Source organism: Salvia splendens, chromosome 13 (genome assembly GCF_004379255.2).
Source record: "Salvia splendens isolate huo1 chromosome 13, SspV2, whole genome shotgun sequence".
Lineage (NCBI taxonomy): Eukaryota > Viridiplantae > Streptophyta > Magnoliopsida > Lamiales > Lamiaceae > Salvia > Salvia splendens.
In genome coordinates, this window is record NC_056044.1 from 12,776,596 (window position 1) to 12,789,647 (window position 13,052).

Genomic DNA, 13,052 nt, shown 5'->3' on the forward strand with positions numbered 1-13,052 from the left:
TAGCAGACTTTAATTAATTAATGGACATTTATATCTTAAGCATGGGAAATAAATAATAAACAAAATAGAAACCCGGATTACTTGTAATTTCGGATTTGGATGGGGAGTTCAATATTACTTCTGTAGTGGCTGCTCGTAATATTCCAATATAAGCTTGTATTAAATTGTGGGTTTAATTTAATTAGTAAAAAGCTAATTGGGGGAGCCCATATCCAAAACCTTCCATAGATCCCTGACTGGGCCAAATATGAACTATTATAAATAGGAGAATAAAGGAGACAAAATATAGACAATTAGTGGTCATGAAAATTTCGCCTACTCAAATTTTAGAGGGGACGAAAATTTCAAAAAGATTTTCTCCTCCGTGAGAAATTTCTGTCTCCTATATTAAAGTCCTAGTGTTTCGATAAGATCAGCCCACCCTGATGTCGGAATAGAGTTCGGGACACCAGTCACAAGATCCGTGGTCTAGTATTGAAGATCATCGTGGAGAAGGAGCGAGCAATCGACGATTCTTTGGAGAATCAACGAGGTAAATTGGCTAACTCCGTAGCAAGCATGTTTTATGGATTTTTGTGCTAAAGCATGTTTGAAATTCAAGTTATGAGCATGATACATGTGATAATTACGCGAATAGAATTTGTCTAAATAATCTGCAAAATAGATTCGTATATGTGATACGTTAGAATGCATGCTTCCGCTGCCAACCCCTTCAATTGATATCAGAGCCAGGCTTTGGCTCTGATTATTTGGATTTAAATTTCGCGAAATTCATGTATGCATGTATTATTTGATTTCGAAGTATGTTCTTGGTGTTTTGTTTAATTTATTATGCATGGTGAACTCAAGAACTATCAAATCAAAGAACTTGAATTACTTGATCGTACGAGACGTGCGATCCGTCGGCGCTCGCGCCGAGACGGATCGCACCACGCGCAATCGAGGTAGGGATGTCGAGACAGTGGGAGCCGGGGAGCCACGATCACCGGGCGACGCGCAGACAAGCGAGGGCTTGCGCGCGCCGCCGCCCGAGACCGCAAGCCCTAGACGCACCCGCGTCGAGATCGACGCATGAAGCTGGCCGAGAGCAGGCGCGTCTCCGTGCGCGCCGCTGGCCGAGAGCTCGCGCCACCCGACGGCTCGGATGGCCGAGACGGGCGTCAAGACGCTGGCCGAGAGGCGCGCGCCGCTGCGTGCGCGCCTGGCCAAGAAGCGTTGACACTCATTGGAACACGACACCGAGACGGGCGCTCGCCGCTGGCCGAGAGGAGCCGCGCCTACGCGCACGCTCCTAGCCGAGACGCTGGCGACTCCCGACGAGCCGCTGGAAGAGACGTTGGCGTGCCACCTGCGCGCCGGTGGCCGAGACGCCGTGTGCGTCGTATTCCGACGAACAACTCGTCGGATTTTCGTCGTTCATCATTCGTGCGAACCTCGTACGATGAGATAACGATGAAGGATTATTTTAATTATTATTTAATTATTCTATTAAAAGATATCATTAAAATATTATTATTTAATAGAAATAAAATATTTTGGGAAGATTTCCCTAGATTCTTGGATTTTATTTTGGAAAATATTCAAGATGAATTTGGAAATAACATTTGAATATATCTTTTATGGATTTTATGTATTATATAAGATTTGATTTAATATCAAATCATGGATTAATTAGATTCTTTTCTTATTCATTGGATTTATATAGATATTATTCCTAGATGAATCATAGTTATATTTGGAAAATAATAATCAAAATTTTATCTATATCCTATGGATTTATATGGATTTATTCCTAGACAAATCCTAGTTGGATTTAGATAATAATAATATTATTTTATTCTTATCCTATGAATTTAAATGAATTTATTCATAGATAAATTCTATATGGATTTGGATAATGATAATATAATGTTTTATTCTTATCTTATAGATTTATATGGATTTGTTCCTAGATAAATCTTAGATGGATTTGAATAATTATAATATAATATTATCTAATTCTATGGTTTTATATGGATTTACTCGAAGAATAAATCCTAGATGGATTAGGATTAATATTAATTATATGGATTTATATGAATTTGGATAATAATTATCCAAGATAAAACATAATTATTTAATTGATTCTCCCTTGACTAGATTAAATAATTGATTAATTATCCAGTGTGTTTAAATGGCATGCATTAAATGGATTTATCTGTTTATTTTGTGTTCATCTTTGTAAGTAGATTATCTGCTTTATCCGCTTAAGTGATAATTATGCAAAAACCATATAAAATATCTAAGCGATAATTACAACAAGTGCGTTGTGTATGGTCTCCATCAATTGGTCTGCAATTTATGAAGCTTTCTTTCTAATATTATCACCACATGCTCTGTGGGGACAATAATCCTAAGAAATAGCGAGTTCATAAGGCGGACTTCTCAAATATAAATAGTATGAACTAGAATGTGGTTTCCAATATTATCGCCACCTGCTCTGTGGGGACAATAATCCTAAGAAACTACGCGATTCAGAAGTTCACACAGAATTTATGAGATAGCTTGATCTTGTTAGCAGCACATGAGCATTGTTATGGGAGTGTGTTGTAGAAATGAGACTCTGTAATGCTAAATTCGGTGGTCTTGCTTAGGTAACATTAGGCGGCCATGCCACTCTGTGGTCTCTGGACTGTTCGTCGATGATTGTGACCAGTAAAATTGTAAGATTTTAATGTGTATTGACCTCCTATGGGGGATACAAAATTTTAATTTTGCAGTTGCAAGATACATAATTGTTTTGTGGTTATTTGCGATTATGTATTGAGCATAAGTATGTGATAATAAGTTTATATGCCAAATCTTCATTATGTCGTTCATATTTTGTATGTGATCCCTAAAGAAATGAACTCGAATGCCAAAATTATGTAGACTGGAAATGAAAATGGATAAGATTCTCATCGCTAAAACTTGGAGTTTGTACTCAATGATTCATGTCCTCCATTTCCTCGACATAATTCAACGAATATTGTTCGAGAATGCTTTTTGCATGTACTTGACAAGTTCTTTGAGGAATAAGGTCAAACTATTTTCTTATAAGTAGCATGACAAGTCTTGGTTAGTGACGATGAAAGATGGATATCAATAGAATCTGTCAAGATGATTCGATTGGAATATCCTAGAGGGACAGAATGTTTTGAGGAATCTTTTGATCACTCAAATAGTTTTCTGACTCAAGTTATCGTCTAAAGTAATAAGAAATGACTACAAGAAGGTTTAACTGAAAAGTAGAAAACCCTCAGAATATTAGTTGTTATATTACTTTTAGAGGAAAGTAACATGATAGATGACGAATTCATGAAGGCTGCATTTTCCTAAGTCCTAGTTCATTTGAACAAAAGACTAGATATGGAAATGAGAGAGCCTAAGTTGTCATCAAAGTTTGTTTAAAGCGAGTGAAGATGCTTAGTAAGTTGGATTGACCTCTTTTAGAGAAGGACAACGACTTACATAACAATGCAACTTCTAAGTAAGAGATCTTGATCCCGTTAGGTTTTTGTTGCAGTGGGAGCTGTTAATGCTCAATTATTGTTTTATGGTTGTTGTTTAAGGCATCATAGTATTGAAACCATATAAGTGCAACAAAATTGAGTATCAAACAATACATCAACTTCTTAAACAATGAATGATGAAGTATTTATGACTCTTAGTCTTAAGGCCAAGAAAATACTTGGTTATTGTTCAAACTGATCTAGACTATCAAGATTTTAACAATTTGTTAAATAGTTTGGAAGTCGAGAATGTCTATTCGATGCACTATGAGTTAGAATCATTTGATTCAGAATACTTATATAAGTGCAACGTAGAAAGACTAGCAAGTCTCAATGGTTTACACCAATGAGGAGACGAGCAAAGCGTTATGATCAGTAGTGGGAGTCTAATCTCCATTAACGAATCTAAGCATTCTTTCAAAGAATGGGATAGTTATGTAAGAAGGAATCGAAGACTTTCTAAGACAAGTTTGATCAAATGATGAGTTGTACTCATGAAAATCTTATCATTGATGGGACAAGCATTAAATATAACGAGATACACCTTAAAGAAACTGTCACGCCCGCATTTTCTAAGGATAGAAAACACGGCTGATCGCGACTAGGGGAGGATTAAAGAGGCGAGCAAGAAAGGGGAAAATCAACACAACTCGACCATAACTCGAAACAAATGGGAATAGCTCGAATAAAATCAGAGTATCATTTCAACAATCAACAACTCCAAATGAAAATATCTCAACAATACACGAAACTCAAAAGAAACAATATTTAGCGGAAGCATTTCGAGAGTAGAATAATGCTATGTATGAAGACACAACATATTCTAGACATTTAATAGACATTCTTCACTTTTATGCTCAACACCCACCGCGCTCGTCACCGCTAAACCTGCACATTTTTTAAAAGAAATACAGGGTTGAGTACTTGATGCACTCAGTGAACACATGTCAAAATAATTTTATAAAAACAGTTATATCATGCCACCATTGAGTGACCTCGGGGTTTTTAACTTAAAAAGGCCCGAGACACTAAAAATACAAACACAAACTTTCAACTCATCCTCAAATCATTTTTCCTCATCGTTTCAAAACACAACCATTTCTCCTTGATTTATTTAAGAAACTTCCATATCTGTTCTTTAGGGTGCCGTGTAAGAGGGCCACTTTCCACGAGCATGAAAACCGACCAACCCGTTCGATGACTCACGGCCCTCATCGTGTACACTAGTCCGAGTAGGGATGCGCCCTTGCTAGGACCCGAATTCGATTAACTCATAGTAGGGACTCACTCCCCACTAAATAATCATCATCTCAACAGCATCAACCTCAACAACAACATCAATATCAACATCAACATCAACATCAACATCAACATCAACATCCTGTGAACGAGAATGTGGCCGCAAACTCGATCACTAGACCGGCCGAGCCAAGAGACGGCTCACGATCCCCATTGGTGTACACTAGCCTGAGTAGGGACTCACTCCCTAGTCAGACCCGAATTCGATTTCAATAAGTCTAGTAGGGACAACTTCCTTGCTAAACAAACAGATAGGCATTTCTCAAAACAGATGTGCTAGACTAGAGACGCTCTAGTCCACAACTCGTGTTTTATAGAAGGTACTGATAATGGTAGTTTCTGTAACACCCCGACTTTTTCTACCATTTTTATTGTGTTCTTGAAAGGACCGTCGTTTGTGCATCTAAAAATATTTTGCCGTTGTTCTTTTGTCGAGAAAAAGATTTTAGTCTTTGGACCAAATAATTATTCTTTCGTACCTCAATTTGAAAATGAGCCCAAAACATATATTTATTCTTTCTTTTAAAACCCACTTTTGGAGAAGCCCAATTAATCCATGAGAATTAATCGGCCAGCACCCAGACTTTTTGTTACACCTTGGGATGTGCTAGACTAGAGACGCTCTAGTCCACAACTCGTGTTTTATAGAAGGTACTGATAATGGTAGTTTCTGTAACACCCCGACTTTTTCTACCATTTTTATTGTGTTCTTGAAAGGACCATCGTTTGTGCATCTGAAAATATTTTGCCGTTGTTCTTTTGTCTAGAAAAAGATTTTAGTCTTTGGACCAAATAATTATTCTTTCGTACCTCAATTTGAAAATGAGCCCAAAACATATATTTATTCTTTCTTTTAAAACCCACTTTTGGAGAAGCCCAATTAATCCATGAGAATATTTTGCCGTTGTTCTTTTGTCGAGAAAAAGATTTTAGTCTTTGGACCAAATAATTATTCTTTCGTACCTCAATTTGAAAATGAGCCCAAAACATATATTTATTCTTTCTTTTAAAACCCAATTTTGGAAAAGCCCAAATAATTATTCTTTCTTTTAAAACTCACGATCCCCATTGGTGTACACTAGCCTGAGTAGGGACTCACTCCCTAGTCAGACCAGAATTCGATTTCAATAAGTCTAGTAGGGACAACTTCCTTGCTAAACAAACAGATAGGCATTTCTCAAAACAAAAACATGGCATGATATTCCCTTTGCAAACTTTATTTTCCTCAAAAACGTATTTGAAACAAAAATCACTGTTCTGTCAAGATCGAGCATCAATTCACATCACATCAACAAAGTCATGCAATTTTAATATCACTTAATAAATCAACACATAGCACAACATAACATGCGCAACAACACTTTCACTTTGATCACATATCTCGCCTCATCGTTGGAATAAATATAATAAATCAATCACACATAACATGATGCTCAAACCGATATATTAAAACGAAAGCTCTTGAAAACACTTTAGTTCGAAAGCCCACCTCGTTCATTTAAAGTCTTTACTTGTTCTCCATTCTATTCTCGAAAAACGTGTGTCAAGTCACCCATCCATCTCCTTAATTAAAACAAAAGGCCCAACACTTAAGATTAATTCACAAAGCACACAACACTTAAAAAAAATATCAAGCCAAAACTTCTTCAACTTCCCTCACCTTACGTGATCAGTGAACTCCCAAAATCAGAGAGCTCCAAATCCTCTTTTGTCTCACGCGATTCGCATCGTATGCAACTATTCTTCTCCATCCAATTCACTCTCAAAGAATCAGTCCAACATCTCTCTCTCGATCCCTCCATTCTTGGCCACACTCTCAACCTCGTCCCTTCTCTTTCTAACTCGCCGCTGCCTTTGCTTCGCGGCGTTGTTGTTGTCTCGGTCTGTCGTCATCACCAAGCAGCCACTGCTGCTCGCCTCCCCGAATGTAGGATTTAGTCTCTATCTCTGCCTGATGAGTTCCTACAATCCGATTTCCCATCGTCGCGACCGTGGACTCTCCATCTTTTCCGTTTCAATTGTACAGCATCGTCATGCTTTCTCCACCGCCGTCGTGGGCTGCGCAGTCCACTCGCCGCTGCTGTCACGGTGTAGTCGACGTCGCATCGCCGCTGCTGTTCGGGATTCGTCGAGCAGACGAGCAGTGCCATCGCTGTCCCGATCAGCATCGCACCGCCGCTGCACGGTCGGAGTTTCATCAGCCCGCTGCTGCTGTCCGTCATGAGCAGCCGCTGCTACTGCTGCTGTACTTCTCCCGAGCTGCCGTTGCTCGGCTTCTCCAGCCTCGGCTGTTCACGGCAAGCGCCGCTGTTGCTCGGATCGCGATGCAAAACTGCAGCCGCCGCTCCAGTGTCGTTTCTCTTCGTGTCTTCGCTCATTTTTGCGGTGTGACTTCACTCCCTCTCCTCAATTGAAGATGAAAAATTCACTCTTTAATTTCAATCGTGAGAGAGAAAGTGTGGATTTCTCAATCGGGGTGACGACGGTTTTCTTAAAACTGAAAGAACGTGGAGAGAGATCATGTGATTGGCCGTTGTGATATTTGTGGTGGTGGAGATAGTGGAATAGAGTATATAATCTCTTTTTGTTGAGATTTTGAAGGTTGGTGGATAAAATATTGCAGTTTATTCCCATATTTTGTGGAACAAAAAGTCTGGGTGCTGGCCGATTAATTCTCATGGATTAATTGGGTTTCTCCAAAAGTGGGTTTTAAAAGAAAGAATAAATATATGTTTTGGGCTCATTTTCAAATTGAGGTACGAAAGAATAATTATTTGGTCCAAAGACTAAAATCTTTTTCTCGACAAAAGAACAACGACAAAATATTTTCAGATGCACAAACGACGGTCCTTTCAAGAACACAATAAAAATGGTAGAAAAAGTCGGGGTGTTACAGAAACTACCATTATCAGTACCTTCTATAAAACACGAGTTGTGGACTAGAGCGTCTCTAGTCTAGCACATCTCAAGGTGTAATGTTGTTTCAATGCATGTTGGAAAGGTTTCCAAGTAATTGGAGTTGAGTACTGATCAGGCATGTCTTAAGGTTTTCCCAAATGATGTAAGGTTATAAGTTCTGTAATCTTCAAAGATTGAATTCTTGTATGAAGATCAAGAAAGGAACTAAAAGCCTAACAGTGTGATAACTCTCAGTACAAAGAGAGATATCGAATTTTCCATGTTACCAAGGACTAATACCATTAGAAGCTTATGCACTAATAAAATTAACTTCAACACCTAAGATTGTTAGAACCATGTCGTAGTGGGAGCGTTCCTAGGAACATAACAAGTTCATGGGTCTAAGAGTGTCGCAAGACTCAGTCTTAGATTAACTTGAACATAATCCCTTTAACTACAATGTAGAATTGGTTCATTTGGATATTCGTCCTTGAAAAGGTGATAGATTCCAAACTACAATCTTAGATAGGCAACATGTTTTACAAGACTTGCAATACTACCTACAGGTTGTGTCAGTCAAAGCGAGCTAGTATAATTGCAAGTGTAAATATGGATCTCAAATGGCTAGACAGTGACAATAGGCTATGCCCAAAGAGAAATATCATCTTCTCGCTGTCGTTGTGCCAAGATTTGTTCGATTCTACTGTCTATCAGAACTTACATAAATTAGAATGTATGTATTATGATTGTCAAGATAGCTTTCTATTAATAGAAGTCTTGAGGAAATCATCTACATGGAACATCCTAATGAGTATGTAATAAAGGGCAAGAAACACATGATTGGAAGCTAATGAAGACCTTTATGGTCTTAGGCATGCATCTAAATCAGAGTATGTGTTTTAGCGAGATTGTCAAATGTTTGGAATTTGACATGTGCCCTTAAGCGTGTTGTAAGCACAAGGAAGTTGAAAGTGCATTGAATATGGTATTATTGGTACTCTACGATGATGAAATTTATAAAAGTTGCAAACAACTAAGATTGACATCTAGCGTAGGAAACTGGTTGTCTACCTAGTTTAAGATGAAGGTTAAGAGAAACTAATTACATTCTAAGCATCTAATTCTTTACGATTGCTAGAAAGAATGTTGAGATTCTCTTAGGAATCCTATATCTATACATAGCTTGGAACATTTTAGCATTGGAAATTCCATGAAAAGGTTGTTACCATTTAAGATGGAATTGGCTTGTCTCTAGTCAAGTGTCGTTTGACACTTAGTGAGAACAAGAATTATGACACTAGTTCTGCAGATAGATGTCTCATATATGCTATAATGTGTACTAAGTTTGATATTAGTTGTGCTTTTGCATAACAAGTATATATCATATTAACCATGACAAAGGACTTTGATTGAGGTAATGGATATACCATAGTACTTGAGAAATACCAATCGCTATATTCTAGTTTACCAGTCATTCATGTAATGTCCTTGGGGTTACACTGACTAAGTCTTATGACTAATCAATGATCGAGTAAGTCATCCTCATTATATGTGTTTACATTAGGAGTATACTCCTAGAAGCTTTGATCGTAAGTTTGAGTATGCCTATGAGTAGTTTTACTCTAGCAAAGGCTAACTCAAGGGAACACGAGATCATAAGCTAAGCAGTCACATAGAGAGATGAAATTAATTAAAGATCAAGTACGCAACAAAGACATAGTGGTGGAAAAGATATTATCAGAGAACAACCAAGCAGATTTTTCACATAAATTGCCTTTGTGGCAACATGTTTCAAACATGATGTGAAATGAATGATAGTTCGATATATCTAGCTCGAAGACCTGCTTTGTGTATAAGTGGGAGAGTTTTTGGACAAAACAAGAGAAACCGAAGCTAGAACTCGAGGGATTTACGTATGTATTAATATGATCTTTAACAAATGAATACAATTGCTCTCAATCACGAACATTTACAAGATGATTCTCTCAACTCTACAAGAAAAATTGACCATGAAAACTCTCGATTCAATGCTATCTCCTTGTCTTGGTTGAAGAAGTCTTCCCCTCATCTCTAATCTGTTGTGTTGTGTTTCTTGAGAACAATTTGTATGTTGTAACAGCTGAGCACTCCATAACAAACTAACTCTTTCACTCAGTTAGTTAGTTACTAACTGCCAATGGCTAGCTCAAGACTTCTTGGTCCACTCGAGCTGCAAAACTAACATATTTTGTGACTTGATCTTGCATGAGTTGGTTCAAAGCATTAACAAATTCTCCACCTTGGTTGATCAAACCAGCATACAATCACCCAACGCTTCACTATCTATACATCTTTCTCAAAACCTTCGGACAAGGCTAACCAATTCCAGGCAGTATCTAAACTTAGATGTTGGTAATGCCTTAGTGAGAACATCAACTGAATTTGATCAATACTCACTGTATATCCTCACTTTTCCCTTCTCCACTTCATCTCGTATAAAATGAACTCTTACATCCTTGTGCTTGCTGCGCTCATGGAATGTTTGGTGCTTTACCGAGCAAATTACACTGTTGATATTACACTTAACTAGTATTAACACCCGTGTTATGTACGGGACATATGATTTTCACTTATTGAATACAAATTCCAAATAATTCAATAGACATAAAAACTAATATCATTATGTACAATGTACTTCGCCCTTCTCACACTAAGTGAAGCATTTCTTATTCGGAACAGGATTTTATAAGTTTTTATTTTATGAGTTGAGTGGATAAGGAATAAAGTAAGAGCTACGATAAAGTAGAAATAATTATGTTTCCATTTCAGAAGATGTGTTAATTAGAATAGAGTAAAGGCCAAAACTGGTCTTGAACATATGTCCATTTTATGATTTAGCATCCCAATACTCACCTGGCCTGGCAGAGTGACGCAGGATAGATTGTGTGGGCCTTTTTCTTGGGATTTGGGACTAAACTATAAATACCCCTTTTCCCATTTTATTCCTTAGTTTTTATGAAATTAGATGCTTGAGAGATTTGTTCCTCTTGAAGAGGGTTTCCTATCTAATTCCTAGATTTAGGTTGCTTGGTTCATTAATTCATGGTGAAGTATGGATCAAGTAAAGGTATGCTTTGAGAATTGTGGTTTCCTTGAAGATCTAGCCATGAATGCAGGTTAGTTATGTAGTAAGTGCCTTAGCTTGCTTCATAAATGACTTTGTATTCCAATTTCCACACTATCCAATGTTAATTTCTTTCTTGTTCCTCTTAGATTCCTTAAATCTTGTTGGATCCATAATTTGCCTTTGTTTATTTTTGATAATTTGAAAACCTACTTCACCAAAAATATTTGATCAAACATCTATCATTGGTTTTTCCTTCTTATTCTAATGAGTAAAGGCCAAAACTGGTCCTGAACATATGCCAATTTTACGATTTTTGTCATATACTTTATCTTTTGAATTTTTACATCCTGAACAATCCAACTCGTATCACAATTGTTCCTAAACTAACAATTCTGTCATTTTTTAAACAGTTTTAACACGATTTTGACCGATTTTTAAACGGTTTTTACCCGAATGGAATTATTAAAACCTTCAACGGGGTGAGAGGGTTGAAACCATATACAACTTCAAAAGGAGATAAGGAGGTAGTAGAGTACACGGTCCTATTATAAGCAAACTCAGCAATGGGTAAGCACTCTTCCCAATACATTTTATTTTCAAACACAAGGGCATGAAGAAGTGCACCGAAGGACCGGTTAACTACTTCCGTTTGACCATTCGTTTGAGGATGGGCGGTAGTAGAAAAGAGAAGTTTAGTGCCCAACATCCCCGAAGAGTCTTCCAAAAGAAGCTCAAAAACTAGACATCCCGATCACTGAAGGGGTTGGCAGCGGAAGCGTGCGTTCTAACGGATCACATAATACGGATCTATTTAGCAGATTATTTAGACAAAATCTATTCGCGTAATTATCACATGTATCATGCTCATAACTTGAATTACATACATGCTTTAGCACAAAAATCTCTAAAACATGCTTGCTACGGAGTTAGCCAATTTACCTCGTTGATTCTCCAAAGAATCGTCGATTGCTCGCCCCTTCTCCACGATGATCTTCAATACTAGACCACAGATCTTCTGACTGGTGTCCCGAACTGTATTCCGACATCAGGGTGGGCTGATCTTATCGAAACACTAGGACTCGAATAAAGAAGACAGAACTTTCTCACGGAGGAGGAGCTGAAAATCTCACGGAGGAGAAATTCCTTAAGAAAAATCGTCCCCCTCTCTCAATTTAGAGTGGACGAAAATTTCACTCAAAAAATTGTTATTTCTGTATCTTTTATTCTCCTATTTATAATAGTTCATATTGGGCCCAGTCAGGGATCTATGGAAGGTTTTGGATATGGGCTCCCCCAATTAGCTTTTTACTAATTAAATTGAACCCACAATTTAATACAAGCTTATATTGGAATATCACGAGCAGCCACTACAGTCGTAATATTGAACTCCCCATCCAAATCCGAAATTATAAGTATTCCGGGTTTCCATGTTGTTTATTATTCATTTCCCGCGCTTAAGATATAAATGCCCATTAATTAATTAAAGTCTGCTATGGACTTAATTAATTAACATCTTATTAACTCCAAGAGTAGACTTAGCAAGAAACACTTATTTATTATTCATAGAGTAATAAAACTCCAACTGGCCAGTTTCCGAATAATAAAACCTTGTTCAAGCTCCTCTTGAGGACATTATCAAACGAGACTCACCTCGCGCACGATTCAACATAATAGCAATCCTAGCACCGCTAGATAATTATCACCACTACCCAATATACCTGGATCGTTGGGTGACGAAAAACCCGCACCTTTGGTAAGTCAAAGTAGTAGATACTCAATATCGTATGCTCAATGCTAACGTACATTGATTAAGAAATAGATATTTATCAAGACCTCGTCTTTCAGTAGATAGCATAAAGACACGTCTTGCTGTTAGATCCATTCAGTGCTATACCACACCAACGTCATCTTATTTCAATAAGGCTTAGAAATAATTGGACTGACATTGCAACCTTTCACGATAGGTAGCCAAAGCCTATCTAGGTTGTGAAATTCTTCTTTTTCTTTTGCAAAGCATTGCATAGAACCGACTGTAGTTACCTTAAAGTGGACGACGCCCACAACCAGTCTACTAAGCAAAAGACTTAGGCTTTGTTTACTTCTTATGCATTTAAATGTTTATAAAACATCTCATAAACGTACAAGCAAACACAATGTAATAATATACTGATTCTATTCGTGCGAAATGCTCGAATAATACTGAATCGGGTCAAAAGTGG